Genomic DNA, 21049 nt, shown 5'->3' on the forward strand with positions numbered 1-21049 from the left:
TAAGGAATCTGGCAAGAGGGATGCTTGTTTGGCCATAGAAAATGGTTCAGTCCAAAATCAATTACTTCTTTCCTTCCACTTAGTTGTGCTCCCTCTTTCTCACCATCTACGTTTATCACCCTCTATTCCTTCTTCTCGCACCTCACACACCTCGGGGAATGCACTCCTCGCAGTCTCTGAAAAAGTGTTCTACTGAAAAAGTTTGGCTACTAGCTAGCTACCTTCTGAGTTTGGATCCCGCGACAGGGTTTGACACAGTTGCTGGGACCTCTGCCATCTGTCCAGGGATCCTGCCGAACAAGGGTCTGATGTGCTGCTTGGTGTAGCAGCTAGCCTAGCTACCACTGTTAGCTGCCTATCAAGCCAGCTGGGTTTTCTTGAGGGTTTGAAAGTAGCCCACGACGCAGTTAGCTCTTGTAGCTGGGAACGCAGATTGTCCCGGTCTTATGACTGTCTAGATCCCTGTTGCTGTTTCGGGACTATCCTGAAGCTGTGCGCCAGAAGAGAAAATAACTTATCCCGGCCATGAAAGCAGCCAGAGCGCGTGGGGACATTGCTTACATTTGCTATGACAGACTCATTGTCCACCCTCCCGCTCAAAATCCTGGAAGAGATGAGACAGCCAAGCCTATGGGTTTATAGTTTCAACCCCCCCGCACTGCACACACATCAACTGATTTGTTTGTTCTTTTCCATATTATGTCTATCTCTGAGAAGTTACCCAGGAAAGGGATGAAAATAGCCCATTTTAATATATGTATTCTTACATGCTGACCACACCACTCGCGTGCGAGAGTGTTGCAAAATAAATGTACACATACATGTTATTCAATCATTGCACCCACACTGCACACGCGCGTCTACGAGCATCTGCGTGGCCAGGCGCTAATATAGTACTGGATTCTATTTGTGGCGCTCAATGCGCTGCAAGAACGGCCTCTCCCCTATCCTCATTGGTTTTTAGGAGCATATACCCATGTGCCATCTCCTCGAAGAATAAATACACAACACAGAGGACTAAAGGTCAAGAGGGAATTAACGATCAATAGAAAGTGTTTTTTCTGTAATAGGGAATTATGATCAATGGAAATAGTTGTTTTTAAGGATTAATGGTTCAGAGACATTGGAGGAATTTCAGTCCACAACTCATAGCTACATGTGGCAAGATCTCATTGGTCTGAAAAGTCTATAAATTGAGCCTGACTATGGATGTAAGGGCGTTCGTCTGTAGGAGGAAGAGAAGCGGACCAAAGCGCAGCGTGGTGGTTATTCATGTTTTAATAAATCGCTACACATGAACAAACTAACAAAAACAAGAAATGTGAAAACGCAAAACAGTCCTATCCTGTGACACCAAACACAGTGACAGGAACAATCACCCACAAACAAACAGTGAAACCCAGGCTACCTAAGTATGATTCTCAATCAGAGACAACTAATGACACCTGCCTCTGATTGAGAACCATACTAGGCCGAAAACATAGAACTGACCCAAAACATAGAAAAACAAACATAGACTGCCCACCCAACTCACGCCCTGACCATACTAAATAAATACAAAAACAAAGGAAATAGGTCAGAACGTGACAGTACCCCCCCCCAAAGGTGCGGACTCCGGCCGCAAAACCTTGACCTATAGGGGAGGGTCTGGGTGGGCGTCTGTCCGCGGTGGCGGCTCTGGCGCGGGACGCGGACCCCACTTCACCATTGTCTCAGTCCGCCTTATTGTCCGCCTCCGTGGCTTACTCACCATGCCCACCCCTCTCAATGACCCCACTGGACAGAGGGGCTGCTTGGGACAGAGGGGCAGCTCGGGACAGAGGTGAAGCAGCTGCTCGGGACAGAGGGACAGCTGCTCGGGACAGAGGGACAGCTGCTCGGGACAGAGGGACAGCTGCTCGGGACAGAGGGACAGCTGCTCGGGACAGAGGGGCAGCTGCTCCGGGCGGAGGGGCTCTAGCGGCCCCTGGCTGACTGGCGGCACTGGCGGCCCCTGGCTGACTGGCGGCCCCTGGTTGACTGGCGGCACTGGCGGCCCCTGGCTGACTGGCGGCACTGGCGGCCCCTGGCTGACTGGCGGCACTGGCGGCCCCTGGCTGACTGGCGGCACTGGCGGCCCCTGGCTGACGGGCGGCACTGGCGGCCCCTGGCTGACGGGCGGCACTGGCGGCCCCTGGCTGACGGGCGGCACTGGCGGCCCCTGGCTGACGGGCGGCATTGGCGGCCCCTGGCAGACGGGCGGCACTGGCGGCGCTGGGCAGACGGGCGGCACTGGCGGCGCTGGGCAGACGGGCGGCGCTGGCGCTGGGCAGACGGGAGGCTCCGGCAGAGACGCCGGACAGGCGGGAGGCTCCGGCAGAGGCGCCGGACAGGCGGGAGGCTCCGGCAGAGGCGCCGGACAGGCGGGAGGCTCCGGCAGAGGCGCCGGACAGGCGGGAGGCTCCGGCAGAGGCGCCGGACAGGCGGGAGGCTCCGGCAGAGGTGCCGGACAGGCGGGAGGCTCCGGCAGAGGCGCCGGACAGGCGGGAGGCTCCGGCAGAGGCGCCGGACAGGCGGGAGGCTCCGGCAGAGGCGCCGGACAGGCGGGAGACTCCGGCAGCGCTGGAGAGGAAGGCTCTGGTAGCGCCGGAGAGGCGGGAGACTCCGGCAGCGCTGGAGAGGAAGGCTCTGGTAGCGCCGGAGAGGCGGGAGACTCCGGCAGCGCTGGAGAGGAAGGCTCTGGTAGCGCCGGAGAGGCGGGAGACTCCGGCAGCGCTGGAGAGGAGGAAGGCTCTGGACGGATGGGCCGGAGAGACAGCCTGGTACGGGGAGCTGCCACCGGAGGGCTGGGGTGTGGAGGTGGTGACGGATAGACCGGGCCGTGCAGGCGCACTGGAGCTCTTGAGCACCGAGCCTGCCCAACCTTACCCGGTTGAATGGTCCCGGTCGCCCTGCCAGTGCGGCGAGGTGGAATAGCCCGCACTGGGCTATGCAGGCGAACCGGGGACACCGTGCGCAAGGCTGGTGCCATGTAAGCCGGCCCAAGGAGACGCACTGGAGACCAGATGCGTAGAGCCGGCTTCATGGCACTTGGCTCGATGCCCACTCTAGCCCGGCCGATACGCGGAGCTGGAATGTACCGCACCGGGCTGTGCACCCGCACTGGGGACACCGTGCGCTCCACAGCATAACACGGTGCCTGCCCGGTCTCTCTAGCCCCCCGGTAACCACAGGAAGTTGGCTCAGGTCTCCTACCTGGCGTAGCCATACTCCCTGTTAGCCCCCCCCCAAGAAATTTTTGGGGCTGACTCCCGGGCTTCCATCCACGACGCCGCGCTGCCTCCTCATACCAGCGCCTCTCCGCTTTCGCCGCCTCCCGTTCTTCCTTGGGGCGGCGATATTCTCCTGGCTGAGCCCAAGGTCCTTTACCGTCTAATTCGTCCTCCCATGTCCAATCCTCCTCGCGCTGCTCCTGCTGCTGCTTTCTCCTTTGCCCATTACCACACCGCTTGGTCCTGTTGTGGTGGGTGATTCTGTAAGGGCGTTCGTCTGTAGGAGGAAGAGAAGCGGACCAAAGCGCAGCGTGGTGGTTATTCATGTTTTAATAAATCGCTACACATGAACAAACTAACAAAAACAAGAAATGTGAAAACGCAAAACAGTCCTATCCTGTGACACCAAACACAGTGACAGGAACAATCACCCACAAACAAACAGTGAAACCCAGGCTACCTAAGTATGATTCTCAATCAGAGACAACTAATGACACCTGCCTCTGATTGAGAACCATACTAGGCCGAAAACATAGAACTGACCCAAAACATAGAAAAACAAACATAGACTGCCCACCCAACTCACGCCCTGACCATACTAAATAAATACAAAAACAAAGGAAATAGGTCAGAACGTGACAATGGATGCTTGTTATTTGGCCATTGGCCAATTTTATTGCCAGAAATTATAATTGGTCAACCACAGGTGGTTAAAAATTACATCATGTCTTTTGTTCTGTGGAGAATCATTGAGGACAGGGAAGAATGAACATCTACCATCTACTTCTCAGCATAACAACTATGATTTGTTCTCTTTGAATAAACCTATTTTTCTCCCCCTGATTTGCTTTGGGGTCAGTGTTATTGAAGAATAACAACAACTGCTAACAGTTTTTAGGAGCATATACTCAGGTGGGTGATTGAAAGATTAACTGAGGTCCACACTCCAGTCGGTGGTGGTAATCCACCTAAAGTTAGTTGCCAACCGCCATATAAAGTCCAAAATAAGAAGAAACCTGAAGGAAGGAGGAGAGATGACTAGAAACTAATTCAGGTCCCCAGTCCAGAGCTTCCGGCGACGGTCCCAAGTCCAGCACTTCCAACCTCCTACGACGGTCCACGGTCCGGAACCTCCTGCGACGGTCCACGGTCCAGAACCTCCAGCTCCAGGGCAGGAGCCTTCCTCTGCGCCAATGTCCAGTCCAGGCATGGTGTCCAGTCCCGCTCCAAGGCCGGAGCCTTCCTCTGCGCTGATGTTCGGTCCAGGCACGGCGTCCAGTCCTGCTCCATGGTTGGACCCGTTGTCTGGGCGGAGGCAAAGTCCCAGCTGACTCAGGTGGCATCAGACTGATAACACGCTCCTTAGGGCGAATGTCGTGCCTCAGACACCAACACAACTCTCTCATTTCTCTCTCCTCCAATTTCTCCATCTTCTCCCAGATTGGCTTTGGTTCACTTCTCGGCCCCGCCGACCACCCCGTGTGCTCCCCCCTAAAACAAAATCGGGGCTGTCTTTTGGGCTTTCTCTGTGGCCGCGAACACCGTCGTTGTCGCTGTCCTCCCTTCTCTCCTTGCGTCTGCTTCCAAGGAAGGCTTTCGTGTCCTCCCAAGTCCAGGATATCTTCTCGTCCTTGATCTCCTCCCAAGCCCAGGATACCTTCTCCTACTGAGCACCCTGCTTGTTCCTGGTGTGGTGGGATCTTCTGTCACGGTCGTCGTAAGTACATTCGTACCAAAGCGCAGCGTGATATGGGTTCCACATATTATAATTCGTGAAACGCACAAAAAACAATAGAGAGCAAACAACACATGAAGCTATGGAGTGCTCACAGGCAACTAAACATAAACAAGATCCCACAAAACACAGTGGGGAAATGGCTGCCTAAATATGATCCCCAATCAGAGACAACGCTAAACAGCTGCATCTGATTGGGAACCATACCAGGCCAACATAGAAATAAACAACCTAGATTACCCACCCTAGTCACACCCCGACCAAACCAAAATAGAGAATAAAAAGGCTCTCTATGGTCAGGGCATGACACACACAGTATATACACAGTATATATATATATACACAGATATATATATATATATACACACACACACATACATACACTGATATATATATATATATATATATATATATATATATATATATACATATATATAAAGTCGGAAGTTTACATACACTTAGGTTGGAGTCATTAAAACTCGTTCTTCAACCACTCCACAAATTTCCCGTTAAAAAACTATAGTTTTGGCAAGTCAGTTAGGACATCTACTTTGTGCATGACACAAGTAATTTTTCCAACAATTGTTTACAGACAGTAGTACGCAAGTATAAACACCATGGGACCACGTAGCCTTCATACCGCTCAGGAAGGAGACGCGTTCTGTCTCCTAGAGATTAACGTACTTTGGTGCGAAAAATGCAAATAAATCCCAGAACAACAGCAAAGGACCTTGTGGAGATGCTTGAGGAAACATGTACAAAAGTATCTATATCCACAGTAAAACGAGTCCAATATCGACAAAACCTGAAAGGCCGTTCAGCAAGGAAGAAGCCACTGCTCCAAAACTGCCATAAACTGCACATGGGGACAAAGATCGTACTTTTTGGAGAAATGTCCTCTGGTCTGATGAAACAAAAACACAATTGTTTTGCCGTAATGACCATCGTTATGTTTGCAGAAAAAAGGGAGAGGCTTGCAAGCCGAAGAACACCATCCCAACCGTGAAACATGGGGGTGGCAGCATCATGTTGTGGGGTTGCATTTCTGCAGGAGGGACTGGTGCACTTCACAAAATAGTTGGCATCATGAAGAAGGAAAATTATGTGGATATATTGAAGTAACTTCAAGACATCAGTCAGGAAGTTAAAGCTTGGTTGCAAATGGGTCTTCCAAATGGACAATGACCCCAAGCATTCTTCTAAAGTTGTGGCAAAATGGCTTAAGGACAACAAAGTCAAGGTATTGGAGTGGCCATCACAAAGCCCTGACCTCAATCCCATAGAAAATTTGTGGGCAGAACTGAAAAAGCGTGTGCGAGCAAGAAGGCCTACAAACCTGATTCAGTTACACCAGCTCTGTCAGGAGTAAATGGGACAAAATTCACCCAACTTATTGTGGGAAGCTTGTGGAAGGCTACCTGAAACGTATGAACCAAGTTAGACAATTTAAAAGCAATGCTCCCAAATACTAATTGAGTGTATGTAAACTTCTGACCCACTGGGAATGTGATGAAAGAAATAAAAGCTGAAACGATTCTCTCTACTATTATTCTGACATTTCACATTCTTAAAATAAAGCGGTGATCTTAACTGACCTAAAACAGGGAACTTTTACTAGGATTAAATGTCAGGAATTGTGAAAAATTGAGTTTAAATGTATTTGGCTAAGGTGTATGTAAACTTCCGACTTCGGAGGTCGAGAGCTGTGTGTCCTCCGAAACACAAATCAACCAAGCCATACTGCTTCTTGACACAATGCCCGCTTAAACCAGTCAGCCACACCAATGTGTCGGAGGAAACACTGTACACCTGGTGACCGTGTCAGCCAAACGGCCACAGAAGTCGCTAGAGCAAGATTGGACAAGGACATCCCTGCCGGCCAAACCCTCCCCTTACCCAGACAACGCTGGGCCAATTGTGTTCCTCCCCATGGGTCTCCCGGGCGTGGCCGGCTGCAACAGAGCCTGGACATGAACCAGGATCACTAGTGGCACAGTTAGCACTGCAATGTGCCTTAGACCACTGCACTACTCGGAAGGCCTGATTCGGGGAACTAAATCAACCTATCAGGGAATTTACAAATACTAGAGGAAAAAGATCATCCACACGTATTGATCAAATTTGTACTCATATTGTAGAACTTTGTCCTAAAGCTGTATCCGTACCCATTGGATGCAGTGATCACAATAGTGGAGTTCCAAAAGCTGGGCCTAAAATAGTATATAAGAGATCATACAAAATATTTTTCTGTGACTCTTATTTGGATAATGTTAAAAATATTTATTGGTCTGAGGTGATAAATAAGGAGCATACAAATGCTGCACTTTATGAATGTACGCATTTGCTTCTTCCAATTATTGATAAACATGCACGTGTTAAGAAACTGACTGTTTGAACTGTTACGGTTCCATGGATTGATGAGGAATTGAAAAGCTGTATGGATGAAAGAGATGGGGCTAAAGGACTGGCTAATAAGTCTGGCTGCACATCTGACTGGCTGACTTACTGCAAATTGAGAAATGATGTGACTTAACTCAACAAAAAGGAAGAATAAACTGTATTATGAAGCCAAGATCAACGATATAAAGAATGATGGAAGTACTTTAAATAAAATTATGGACAGAAAGACATATTCAACTCCATCTTTCATCAAATCAGATGGCTTATTCATCACAAAACCATGATGTTGCCAATTATTTTTATGAGTAATTAATTGGCACAGTGGACAAGCTTAGGCAGGAAAAGCCAACAACGAACAATCGTATTCATGCATAAAAAAAACGAATAATGAAAGAACAGCATTGTAAGTTTGAATTTTAACTATGGGAGAGTTGAAGTTAATGTCATCAATTACTAATGACAAACCTCCTGGCATTGACAAGTTAGATGGAAAGCTACTGAGGATGATAGCTGACTATGTCATATATTTAATCTGAGTCTAGATGAAGGTGTTTGTCCTCAGGCCTGGAGGGAAGCCAAAGTCATTCCGCTACCCAAGAGTGGTAAAGCAGCCTTTACTGGTTCTAACAGCAGACCTATCAGCTTGTTGCCATCTCTTAGCAAACTGTTGGGAAGGGCACTCAACATGTACTGCACTGACACAAATGACTGATGACTGGTTGAAATAAAGTGATAATAAGAAGAATGTGGGAGCTGTACTGCTAGATTTAGTGCAGCCTTTGGTATTATTGCCCGTGACCTGTTGTTGAGATAATGCACACTACCGTTCAAAAGTTTGGGGTCACTTAGAAATTTCCTTGTTTGCCATGAAAACATACATGAAATGAGTTGAAAAATGAATAGGAAATATAGTCAAGACGTTGACAAGGTTATAAATAATTATTTTTAATTGAAATAATAGTGTCCTTCAAATTTTGCTTTCGTCAAAGAATCCTCCATTTGCAGCCTTGCAGACCTTTGGCATTCTAATTGTCAATTTGTTGAGGTCATCTGAAGAGATTTCACCCCATGCTTCCTGAAGCACCTCCCACAAGTTGGATTGGCTTGATGGGCACTTCTTATGTACCATATTGTCAAGATGCTCCCACAACAGCTCAATAGGGTTGAGATCCATCCGGTGACTGTGCTGGCCACTCCATTATAGACAGAATACAGGCTGACTGCTTCTTCCCTAAATAGTTATTGCATAGTTTGGAGATGTGATTTGGGTCATTGTCCTGTTGTTGGAGGGGAAAAAATCTGCCGTTTCCAGCAACAAAAGTCATTTACAACATTAACAACGTCTACACTGTATTTCTGATCAATTTGATGTTATTTTAAAAATTGACAAAAACAATAGCTTTTCTTTCAAAAACAAGGACATTTCTAAGTGACCCCAAACTTTTGAAAGGCTTTTCAACCTTCATCTAATATAACTCAGAGGGTTTTGTTTAATGGAAGCCTCTCTAATGTCAAACTAATAGGGTGTGGTGTACCGCAGGACAGCTCTCTAGACCCGCTACTCTTTTCTATTTTTACCAATGATCTGCCACTGGCATTAAACAAAGCCTGTGTGTCCATGTATGTTGATGATTCAATCATATAAACTCAGCAAAAAAAGAAACGTCCTCTCACAGTCAACTGCGTTTATTTTCAGCAAACTTAATATGTGTAAATATTTGTATGAACATAACAAGATTCAACAACAGACATAAACTGAACAAGTTCCAAAGACATGTGACTAACAGAAATGGAACAATGTGTCCCTGAACAAAGGGGGGGTCAAAATCAAAAGTAACCATATCTGGTGTGGCCACCAGCTGTTTTAAGTACTGCAGTGCATTTCCTCCTCATGGACTACACAGATTTGCCAGTTCATTCTGTAAGATGTTACCCCACTCTTCCACCAAGGCACCTGCAAGTAACCAGACATTTCTGGGGAGAATGACCCTAGCCCTCACCTTCCAATCCAACAGGTCCCAGACGTGCTCAATGGGATTGAGATCCGGGCTCTTCACTGGTCATTATAATTATGTTAAGACTGATTGTTTTTTATAAGATATGTTTAATGCTAGCTAGCAACTTACCTTGGCTCCTTGCTGCGCTCGCATAACAGGTAGTCAGCCTGCCACGCAGTCTCCTCATGGAGTGCAATGTAATCGGCCATAATCGGCGTCCAAAAATGCAGATTACCGATTGTTATGAAAACTTAAAATCGGCCCTAATGAATCGGCCATGTCGATTAATCGGTCGAACTCTATTTTAAACCCTTTACAATGAAGATCTGTGAAGTTATTTGGATATTTAGGAATTATCTTTAAAAGACAGGACCCTTTTTTTGCTGAGTTTACGTGTCAGCAACCAGAGCTAATGAAGTCACTGAAACCCTTAAGAGTTGTAGTCAGTAACTGTTCCTGAACATCTCTAAAATGAAGAGCGCTGTATTTGGTACAAATCATTCCCTAAACTCTAGACCTAAGCTGAATCTTGTAATGAATAGTGTGGCTGTTGAACAAGTTGATGAGACTAAATGACTTGGTGTTACCTTAGACTGTAAACTTTCATGGTCAAAACATATAGATGAAATGGTTGTAAAGATGGGGAGAGGTCTGTCCATAACAAAGAGATGCTCTGCTTTTTTGACACCACACTCCATAAAGCAAGTCCTACAGGCTCTAGTTTTGTCTCACCTTGATTATTGTACAGTCATGTGGCCAAGCACTGCAAAGAAAGAAATACAGTTGAAGTCAGGAATTTACCTTAGCCAAATACATTTAAACTCAGTTTTCCACAATTCCTGATATTTAATCCTAATATAAATTCCCTGTCTTAGGTCAGTTAGGATCACCACTTATTTTAAGAATGTGAAATGTCAGAATGATAGTAGCTTTAGATAATTATTTCAGCTTTTATTTCTTTCATCACATTCCCAGTGGGTCAGAAGTTTACATACACTCAATTAGTATTTGGTAGCATTGCCTTGAATTTTTTTTACTTGGGTCAAACGTTCCGGGTAGCCTTCCACAAGCTTCCCACAATAAATTGGGTGAATTTTGGCCCATTACTCCTGACAGAGCTGGTGTAACAGAGTCAGGTTTGTAGGCCTCCTTGCTCACACACACTTTTTCAGTTCTGCCCACAAAATGTCTATAGGATGGAGGTCAGGGCATTGCGACGGCAACTCCAATACCTTGACTTTGTTGTCCTTAAGCCATTTTGCCACAACTTTGGAAGTATGCTTGGGGTCATTGTCCATTTGGAAGACCCATTTGCGACCAAGCTTTAACTTCCTGACTGATGTCTTAGATGTTGCTTTAATATAGCCACATAATTTTCATCACCAATGATGCCATCTATTTTGTGAAGTGCACCAGTCCCTCCTGCAGCAATGCACCCCCACAACATGATGCTGCCACTCCCGTGCGTCACGGTTGGGATGGTGTTCTTCGGCTTGCAAGCCTCCCTCTTTTTCCTCCAAACATAACGATGGTCATTATGGCCAAACAATTATATTTTTGTTTCATCAGACCAGAGGACATTTCTCCAAAAAGTACGATCTTTGTCCCCATGTGCATTTGCAAACCGTATTCTGGCTTTTTTATGGCGGTTTTGGAGCAGTGGCTTCTTCCTTGCTGAGCAGCCTTTCAGGTTATGTCGATATAGGACTCGTTTTACTGTGGATATAGATACTTTTGTACCTGTTTCCTCCAGCATCTTCACAAGGTCCTTTGCTGTTGTTCTGGGATTTGCACTTTTCGCACCAAAGTACGTTCAACTCTAGGAGACAGAACGCATCTCCTTCCTGAGCGGTATGACGGCTGCGTGGTCCCATGGTGTTAATACTTGCGTACTATTCTTTGTACAGATGAACGTGGTACCTTCAGGCATTTGGAAACTGCTCCCAAGGATGAACCAGACTTGTGGAGGTCTACAATTTTTTTCTGAGATCTTAGCTGGTTTATTTTGATTTTCCCATGATGTCAAGCAAAGAGGTACTGAGTTTGAAGGTAGGCCTTAAAATACATCCACAGATACACCTCCAATTGACTCAAATGATGTCAATTAGCCTATCAGAAGCTTCTAAAGCCATGACATCATTTTCTGGAATTTTCCAAGCTATTTTAAAGGCACAGTCAACTTAGTGTATGTCAACTTCTGACCCACTGGAATTGTGATACAGTGAATTCTAAGTGAAATAATCTGTCTGTAAACAATTTTTGGAAAAATGACTTGAGTCATGCACACAGTAGAATTCGTGGAGTAGTTCGTGGAGGGGTTGAAAAACAAGTTTTAATGACTCCAACCTAAGTGTATGTAAACTTCCGACTTGAACTGTAGTTAAGCTGCAGCTGGCCTTGGACAGAGCGGCACGTCTTGCTCTTCATTGTAATCAGAAGGATAATATAAATACTATGCATGCCAGTCTCTTGGCTAAGATTTGAGGAGAGACTGACTGCATCACTGCTTCTTTTATAGGAAACATTAATGTGCTGAAAATTCTCCCTCCCTCTCTCGCTCCAACCCCCCTACTCCAGCATGTGGCCCCATTCTAATTGACCATCAATCTTCACTTCTTTCCCTTTCCTCTAGATTCTGCTGTTTAACCTCTCGCTCAATTCTCTACCAAACAAGACCAGACAGCTTACTCTACTCCATAATCTTTGAGTTTCTGCTCCGCGCTTTTAGAAAAAAAGTCTGTCCCCATTAGAGGTCGACCGATTAATCGGAATGGCCGATTGATTAGGGTCAATTTCAAGTTTTCATAACAATCGGAAATCGGTATTTGGGGGCGCCGATTTCCAATTTTTAATTTTTTTAATACCTTTATTTAACTAGGCAAGTCCGTTAAGAACACATTCTTATTTTCAATGAGGCTAATCTGAAAACAAGACTCCCCAAATTTTATCAGCATATCGATTGCGCAACCAGGGGAGGAAAGACCTTGGACCATTGTTACTCTAACTTCCGCGACGCATATAAGGCCCTGCCCCGCCCCCCTTTCGGAAAAGCTGACCACGACTCCATTTTGTTGATCCCTGCCTACAGACAGAAACTAAAACAAGAGGCTCCCACGCTGAGGTCTGTCCAACGCTGGTCCGACCAAGCTGACTCCACACTCCAAGACTGCTTCCATCACGTGGACTGGGAGATGTTTCGTATTGCGTCAGATAACAACATTGACGAATACGCTGATTCGGTGTGCGAGTTCATTAGAACGTGCGTTGAAGATGTCGTTCCCATAGCAACGATTAAAACATTCCCTAACCAGAAACCGTGGATTGATGGCAGCATTCGTGTGAAACTGAAAGCGCGAACCACTGCTTTTAATCAGGGCAAGGTGTCTGGTAACATGACCGAATACAAACAGTGCAGCTATTCCCTCCGCAAGGCTATCAAACAAGCTAAGCGCCAGTACAGAGACAAAGTAGAATCTCAATTCAACGGCTCAGACACAAGAGGCATGTGGCAGGGTCTACAGTCAATCACGGACTACAGGAAGAAACCCAGCCCAGTCACGGACCAGGATGTCTTGCTCCCAGGCAGACTAAATAACTTTTTTGCCCGCTTTGAGGACAATACAGTGCCACTGACACGGCCTGCAACGAAAACATGCGGTCTCTCCTTCACTGCAGCCGAGGTGAGTAAGACATTTAAACGTGTTAACCCTCGCAAGGCTGCAGGCCCAGATGGCATCCCCAGCCGCGCCCTCAGAGCATGCGCAGACCAGCTGGCCGGTGTGTTTACGGACATATTCAATCAATCCCTATACCAGTCTGCTGTTCCCACATGCTTCAAGAGGGCCACCATTGTTCCTGTTCCCAAGAAAGCTAAGGTAACTGAGCTAAATGACTACCGCCCCGTAGCACTCACATCCGTCATCATGAAGTGCTTTGAGAGACTAGTCAAGGACCATATCACCTCCACCCTACCTGACACCCTAGACCCACTCCAATTTGCTTACCGCCCAAATAGGTCCACAGACGATGCAATCTCAACCACACTGCACACTGCCCTAACCCATCTGGACAAGAGGAATACCTATGTGAGAATGCTGTTCATCGACTACAGCTCGGCATTCAACACCATAGTACCCTCCAAGCTCGTCATCAAGCTCGAGACCCTGGGTCTCGACCCCGCCCTGTGCAACTGGGTACTGGACTTCCTGACGGGCCGCCCCCAGGTGGTGAGGGTAGGCAACAACATCTCCTCCCCGCTGATCCTCAACACTGGGGCCCCACAAGGTTGCGTTCTGAGCCCTCTCCTGTACTCCCTGTTCACCCACGACTGCGTGGCCACGCACGCCTCCAACTCAATCATCAAGTTTGCGGACGACACAACAGTGGTAGGCTTGATTACCAACAACGATGAGACGGCCTACAGGGAGGAGGTGAGGGCCCTCGGAGTGTGGTGTCAGGAAAACAACCTCACACTCAACGTCAACAAAACTAAGGAGATGATTGTGGACTTCAGGAAACAGCAGAGGGAACACCCCCCTATCCACATCGATGGAACAGTAGTGGAGAGGGTAGCAAGTTTTAAGTTCCTCGGCATACACATCACAGACAAACTGAATTGGTCCACTCACACAGACAGCATCGTGAAGAAGGCGCAGCAGCGCCTCTTCAACCTCAGGAGGCTGAAGAAATTCGGCTTGTCACCAAAAGCACTCACAAACTTCTACAGATGCACAATCGAGAGCATCCTGGCGGGCTGTATCACCGCCTGGTATGGCAACTGCACCGCCCTCAACCGTAAGGCTCTCCAGAGGGTAGTGAGGTCTGCACAACGCATCACCGGGGGCAAACTACCTGCCCTCCAGGACACCTACACCACCCGATGTCACAGGAAGGCCATAAAGATCATCAAGGACATCAACCACCCGAGCCACTGCCTGTTCACCCCGCTATCATCCAGAAGGCGAGGTCAGTACAGGTGCATCAAAGCTGGGACCGAGAGACTGAAAAACAGCTTCTATCTCAAGGCCATCAGACTGTTAAACAGCCACCACTAACACTGAGTGGCTGCTGCCAACACACTGACACTGACTCAACTCCAGCCACTTTAATAATGGGAATTGATGGGAAATGATGTAAATATATCACTAGCCACTTTAAACAATGCTACCTTATATAAATGTTACTTACCCTACATTATTCATCTCATACGCATACGTATATACTGTACTCTATATCATCGACGGTATCCTTATGTAATACATGTATCACTAGCCACTTTATACTATACTATGCCACTTTGTTTACATACTCATCTCATTTGTACATACTGTACCCGATACCATCTACTGTATCTTGCCTATGCTGCTCTGTACCATCACTCATTCATATATCCTTATGTACATATTCTTTATCCCCTTACACTGTGTACAAGACAGTAGTTTGGAATTGTTAGTTAGATTACTTGTTATTACTGCATTGTCGGAACTAGAAGCACAAGCATTTCGCTACACTCGCATTAACATCTGCTAACCATGTGTATGTGACAAATAAAATTTGATTTGATTTGATTTGATTTTTGACGGACTAGGAACGGTGGGTTAACTGCCTTGTTCAGAGGCAGAACGACAGATTTTCACCTTGTCAGCTCAGGGGATCCAATCTTGCAAACGTCCAACGCTCTAACCACTCCACGAGGAGCCTGCCTGTTACGCGAATGCAGTAGAAGCCAAGGTAAATTGCTAGCTAGCATTAAACTTATCTGATAAAAAAGCAATCAGTCATAATCACTAGTCATAACTACTAATCCAGTTTAGCAGGCAATATTAACCAGGTGAAATTGTGTAATTTCTCATGTGTTCATTGCACGCAGAGTCAGGGTATATGCAACAGTTTGGGCTGTCTGGCTCATTGCGAACTAATTTGCCAGAATTTTACGTAATTATTTCATAACATTGAAGGTTGTGCAATGTAACAAGAATATTTAGACTTAGGGATGCCACCCGTTAGATAAAATACCGAACGGTTCCGTATTTCACTGAAATAATAAACGTCTTGTTTTCGAGAATATAGTTTCCGGATTCGGCCATATTAATGACCTAAGGTATTTCTGTGTGTTATTATGTTATAATTAAGTCTGATTTGATTGAGCAGTCTGACTGAGCAGCAGCAGGCTCGTAATCATTCATTCAAACAGCACTTTCGTGCGTTTTGCCAGCAGCTCTTCACAAGCACGGCGCTGTTTATGACTTCAAGCCTATCAGCCTAATGGCTGGTGTAACCAATGTGAAATGGCTAGCTAGTTAGCTGGGTGTGCGCTAATACTGTTTCAAACGTCACTCGCTTTTAGATTTGGAGTAGTTATTCCCCTTGCGCTCCAAGGGCCGTGGCTTTTGTGGAGCGATGGGTAACGCTTCTTCGAGTGTGGCTGTTGTCGATGTGTTCCTGGTTCGAGGGGCGAGGAGAGGGACGGAAGCTATACTGTTACACTCGCAATACTATAGTGCCTATAAGAACATCCAATAGTCAAAGGTATATGAAATACAAATGGTATGGTGAGAAATAGTCCTATAAATACTATATTAACTACAACCTAAAACCTCTTACCTTGGAATATTGAAGTCTCATGTTAAGAGGAACCACCAACTTTCATATGTTCTCATGTTCTGAGCAAGGAACTTAAACGTTAGCTTTTTTACAAGGCACATATTTTACATGGCACACATTTTTACATGGTACATACATGGCACATATTGCATATTGGCACATATTACTTTCTTCTCCAACACTTTGTTTTTGCATTATTTAAACCAAATTGAACATGTTTCATTATTTATTTGAGGCTAAATAGATTTTTTTGATGTATTATATTAAGTTAAAATAAGTGTTAATTCAGTATTGTTGTAATTGTCATTATTACAAATTAAAAAATGTAAAAAAATCGGCTGATTAATCGGTATCGGCTTTTTTGGTCCTCCAATAATTGGTATCGGTATCGGCGTTGAAAAATCATAATTGGTCGACATCTAGTCCCCATTGGAGAACCTACGGGACTGCAGGCACACTCTGAATCCATCTAAAACACACTGCTACTGTTCTGAGGATCAACCCCTAACTCTCACTAAGAACCAACCAAACTCCTGCCAGAGATACATGACTACACCTTCCTGACTAAATGCTTTGGGTAGCCTCGGTATTGTACTGCGCAGCAATCATTCAACAAAGTTACTTATAGTCACCTAGGAGGCAATGGTGTCATAATGTACAACCTATTAGGATCTAAATCTATAACTTTATTAACACCATAATCGAATCAACCAAACAGCATCATACTTTGTTGTCCATAACATAGGCAAAGGGGTATGGATGGTTAGCCAACATCAAATCAGGCCGAAAGGTAGAATTGCTTAAAGGCCCTACCTGAACTGAAATCCCAATGGAAGTTCTTTCCATTTATTGATTGGGGCTTTCATCCAGTCAGTTAGTCTAAGTGGAGAATTGTTTTCATGTTTTGCCTTTGTTGCAATGTCTTTAGTGTTGTGAGCAGAACGTGTAGAATTAGAGGGTTGTAAAGTCTATGGATCTGAGGCCTCTCTAATCTCCTGTCTATCTTTGTTCTGTCCTGCTCAGGTTCTTGTTCTATGGAGGCCCTCATTGAAGTGTTGTTATTCTTACCTGGGGTAACAGGGTTCGGCAGCTAACACTCATCAGACTAGCCTCGATCTAATTCCTATCTCGTTCGCTCTCCTCCACTCCCCCCCTCTCTCGTTCTCTCCCCTCCCCCTCTCTCTCGCCCCAACTCTCTCTCTCTCGTTCCCCCCTTCTCTCGTTTTCTCTCACCCCCCTCTCTCGTTCTCACTCACCCCAACCTCTCTCTCTCTCTCGTTCTCCCTCACCCCCCTCTCTCTAGTTCTCTCCTCCAAAACTCTCTCGTCCCTACCTCTCTCTCGTTCTCTCGTTCTCTCTCCTCCCTCTCTCTCCTCCCTCTCTCTCTCGTGTTCTCTCTCCTCCCTCTCTCTCGTTCTCTCTCCTCCCTCTCTCTCTCGTTCTCTCTCCTCCCTCTCTCTCGTTCTCTCTCCTCCCTCTCTCTCTCGTTCTTCTTCCCCCCTCTTGTTCTCTCCTCCTCTCTCCACGCCACCTCTCTCGTTCTCTCCTCCCCACCTCTCGTCCCCCTCTCTCATGTTCTCTCCCACCCCCCCTCTCTCTCGTTCTCTTCCACCCCACCTCTCTCTCATTCTCTCCCACCCCTTCTCTCTCATTCTCTCCCACCCCTTCTCTCTCATTCTCTCCCACCCCCCCTCTCTCGTTCTCTCCCACCCCCCTTTCTCTTGTTCTCTCCCACCCCCCACTCTCGTTCTACTTGCCACCTATCACCTCGCCAACTCTCTCGTTCTCTCACCCCATAGTTCTCTCCCACCCCCCCTCTCGTTCTCTCCCCCCGCTTGTTCTCCCTCATCCCCCCTCTCTCGTTCTCTCCCTCACCCCCCCTCTCGTTTTCGCACTCCCCCTCGCTCTCTCCCACCTCCCTCTCGTTCTCCCTCGCCCCCCTCTCTCTCTTGTTCTCCCTTCCCCCCTCTCTCTCTTGTTCTCCCTCGCCCCCCCCTCTCTCTCTTGTTCTCCCTTGCCCCCCTCTCTCTCTTGTTCTCCCTTGCCCCCCTCTCTCTCTTGTTCTCCCTTGCCCCCCTCTCTCTCTTGTTCTCCCTTGCCCCCCTCTCTCTCTTGTTCTCCCTTGCCCCCCCTCTTGTTCGCTCACCCCCCCTCTCAATCTCCCTCACCCCCCTCTCGTTCTCCCTCACCCCCTGTCTCACTCTCTCTCATTCTCACTCACCCCCGCCTCTCTCACTCTCGTTCTCACCCCCCTCTCTCATTCTCCCTCAACCCCCACCTTTCTCGTTCTCCCTCACCCCCATTCTCTCGTTTTCCCTCACACCCCTCTCTCGTTCTCCCCCACCCCCCATCTCTCTCGTTCTCTCTCACCCTCCTCTTTCGTTCTCTCCTATCCACCTCTCTCCTTCTCTCCTCTCCACCTCTAGTCCCCACCTCTCTCGTTCTCTCACACCCCCACTCTCACGTTCTCTCCCACCCCACCTCTCTCGTCCTCTCCCTCCCCCCACCTCTTGTTCTCTCCCTCCCCTCATCTCTCTCGTTCTCCCCCCCTCTCGTTCTCCCCTCTCGCTCTCGTTTTCTCCTCTACCCGCTCGCTCTCGTTTTCGCCTCTACCCCCTTGCTCTCGTTCTCTCCTCGCCCCATCTTGTTCTCTCCCACCCCCCACTCTCTCCCTCCCCCTCTTTGCTCGCGCCCTCTCCCCCTTCGCTCGCGCCCTCCCCCTCTTTGCTCGCGCCCTCTCCCCCTTCGCTCGCGCCCTCCCCCTCTTTGCTCGCACCCTCCCCCTCTTCGCTCGCGCCCTCCCCCTCTCCTCGCGCCCTCCCCCTCTCCTCACGCCCTCCCCCTTCTCTCGCGCCCTCCCTCTCCTCACGCCCCCCCTTCTCTCGCGCCCTCCCCCTTCTCTCACGCCCTCCCCTTCTCTCGCACCCTCCCCCTTCTCTCGCGCCCTCCCCCTTCTCTCACGCCCTCCCCCTTCTCTCACGCCCTCCCCTTCTCTTGCACCCTCCCCCTCTCCTCACGCCCCCCGAGCTCCCCTCCTCTCCTCACGCTCCCCCCTCTCCTCCTCTCTCACACCCCTCTTCCTCCTCTCTCACACCCCTCTTCCTACTCTCTCGTTCCCCCCTCTCTCCTCCTCCTCTCGTTCCTCCTCTCTCTCCTTCTTCCTCTCTCACCCCCCTCTCATCTCTCGCTACCCCTACCCCCTCTCCTCTCTCACCCCCCCCCCCCCCCCTCTCTCAGTTCACTTGAACCCTCTTATTGAGCCACCGAGGAAAATACTGAGAGGGATGCGCTGAACAGTGTGCGTGTGTTTGCGTGCGAGTGCAAGGTTTCTTTGAGAGCCTGACATGGATCACTTGGCTCTCCAGCTCGTCTCTCCTATCTTAGTGTAGTGTAGTGTAGTGTAGTGTAGTGTGTGTGTGTGTGTGTGTGTGTGCGTGCGTGTGTGTGGCCTGCTGGTTCTTCCTCTGTAGAATGATGTTGACACATCATCAAGGGTCAAGAGTCCACTCAATCATCACAACATGGAGACATCCCTCCAAGAGTGTATGAGGGTGATCTCATTCTCACCTAAATTTGTGTGCTACCTATAATCTGCATCCAACCGGCATAAATTCTCACCACCAACTTCAAGACATCATAAAGAGAGAGCTTTTGAAATGAAAGTAATACAGCATTTTTTTCTTCACGTTGCCAAATGAAGCCCTTGGTTCTAGATTGAAGCGGTGCTATAACTTTTTGATTACAGGCTCAAAATGGAAACTCTTCAGTCTATTCTTCTTCTGAGAAATGAAAGCTATTCCATGTGAGAAATTGTCAAGAAGATCTCGTACAACGCTGTGTACTACTCCCTTCACAGAACAGCACATTCTGGCTCTAACCAGAATAGAAAGAGTGAGAGGCCCTGGTAAACAACTGAGCAAGAGGACAAGTACATTAGTGTTTTTTGAATGGTAGTATATATATATATATATATATATATATATATATATAAAACACACATACTGTTTCCCGTGTGTGTGGGTGTGTGTGTGTATACGTATATATATTATATACACACACACACACACAGGAAACACTGTGTGTGTATGTATGCATGCATGTATGTTGTCACGCCCTGACCTTAGAGATCCTTTTTATGTCTCTATTTGGTTTGGTCAGGGTGTGATTTGGGGTGGGTATTCTATGTTCTATTATTTGTATTTCTACGTTTTGGCCAGGTAGGGTTCTCAATCAGGGACAGCTGTCTATTGTTGTCTCGGATTGAGAACCACACTTAGGTAGCCCTTTCTCACCTGTCTTTGTGGGAGGTTGACTTTAGTTTATGGCACATAGCCTTTTTTTTATAATAAAAGAAAATGTACGCTCAAAACGCTGCACCTTGGTCCACTTCCTTCAACTTCCTATGTACGTACGCACAGTACCAGTCAAAAGTTGACACACCTACTCATTCAAGGTTTTTCTTTATTTTATTATTTCCTACATTGTAGAATAATAGTGAGACATCAAAACTATGAAATAAAACATATGGAACCATGTAGAAACCAAAAAAGGTTTGGCCAATAGGCTTGGAGCCTCTTCGGATTGTGATGCGGCTAAAATTCTGACAGTCAATCTAGAAGCTATTGAACCAAGATGCAAAGTATAAGGTTCGCCATTGCCCCCACCAATTGCAAAAGTTTGCAAATAGTTTTTTTTCATCAGTAAGTTAAAAACTTGAGCAAACACCACACCGCCTACAACATGAGTGTGCATGTCCTACAGATGTGGCAATGGTTAGAACACATTGGTGTGTGTGTGTGTGTGTGTGTGTGTGTGTGTGAACCACATAGGCAGGAATGTTCTCTTCAGTCTAGGGGTGTGAACGTTTAAACAAAGTTGGGATCCTTAACATTTTCTAGACGATAGGCTATAAAGGCCTGGGGAAAGTTGTGTAATTTAAATAAAACCAGAGAGGAAGAGGCATGCAAAACAAGACATTGCAAGATGCATATTACCAAGACATTGGCGCATGGTCCTGCCTGCCCCTCCTCTCCCTCCCTCCCTCAGGCTGTCCTGCCTGCCCC

At 47.3% G+C, this 21049-nt stretch overlaps 1 protein-coding gene across 2 annotated transcripts in view; it reads right to left on the bottom strand.

The window, feature by feature from the left end:
- Positions 1–21049, bottom strand: part of LOC139389699 (growth hormone receptor-like) — an 88250-nt gene that overhangs the window by 48303 nt on the left and 18898 nt on the right. Inside the window, exon 2 of one of the 2 annotated variants that reach the window (XM_071136592.1) lies at positions 10116–10146. The exons of the other annotated variant lie outside the window; for it this stretch is intronic. The gene's annotated coding sequence lies outside the window, so the exon portion shown is untranslated. The remainder of the gene's footprint in view (positions 1–10115; positions 10147–21049) is intronic. 2 annotated transcript variants of the gene reach the window in all.

The sequence above is a fragment of the Oncorhynchus clarkii genome, chromosome 30, assembly GCF_045791955.1.
Source record: "Oncorhynchus clarkii lewisi isolate Uvic-CL-2024 chromosome 30, UVic_Ocla_1.0, whole genome shotgun sequence".
Classification (NCBI taxonomy): domain Eukaryota; kingdom Metazoa; phylum Chordata; class Actinopteri; order Salmoniformes; family Salmonidae; genus Oncorhynchus; species Oncorhynchus clarkii.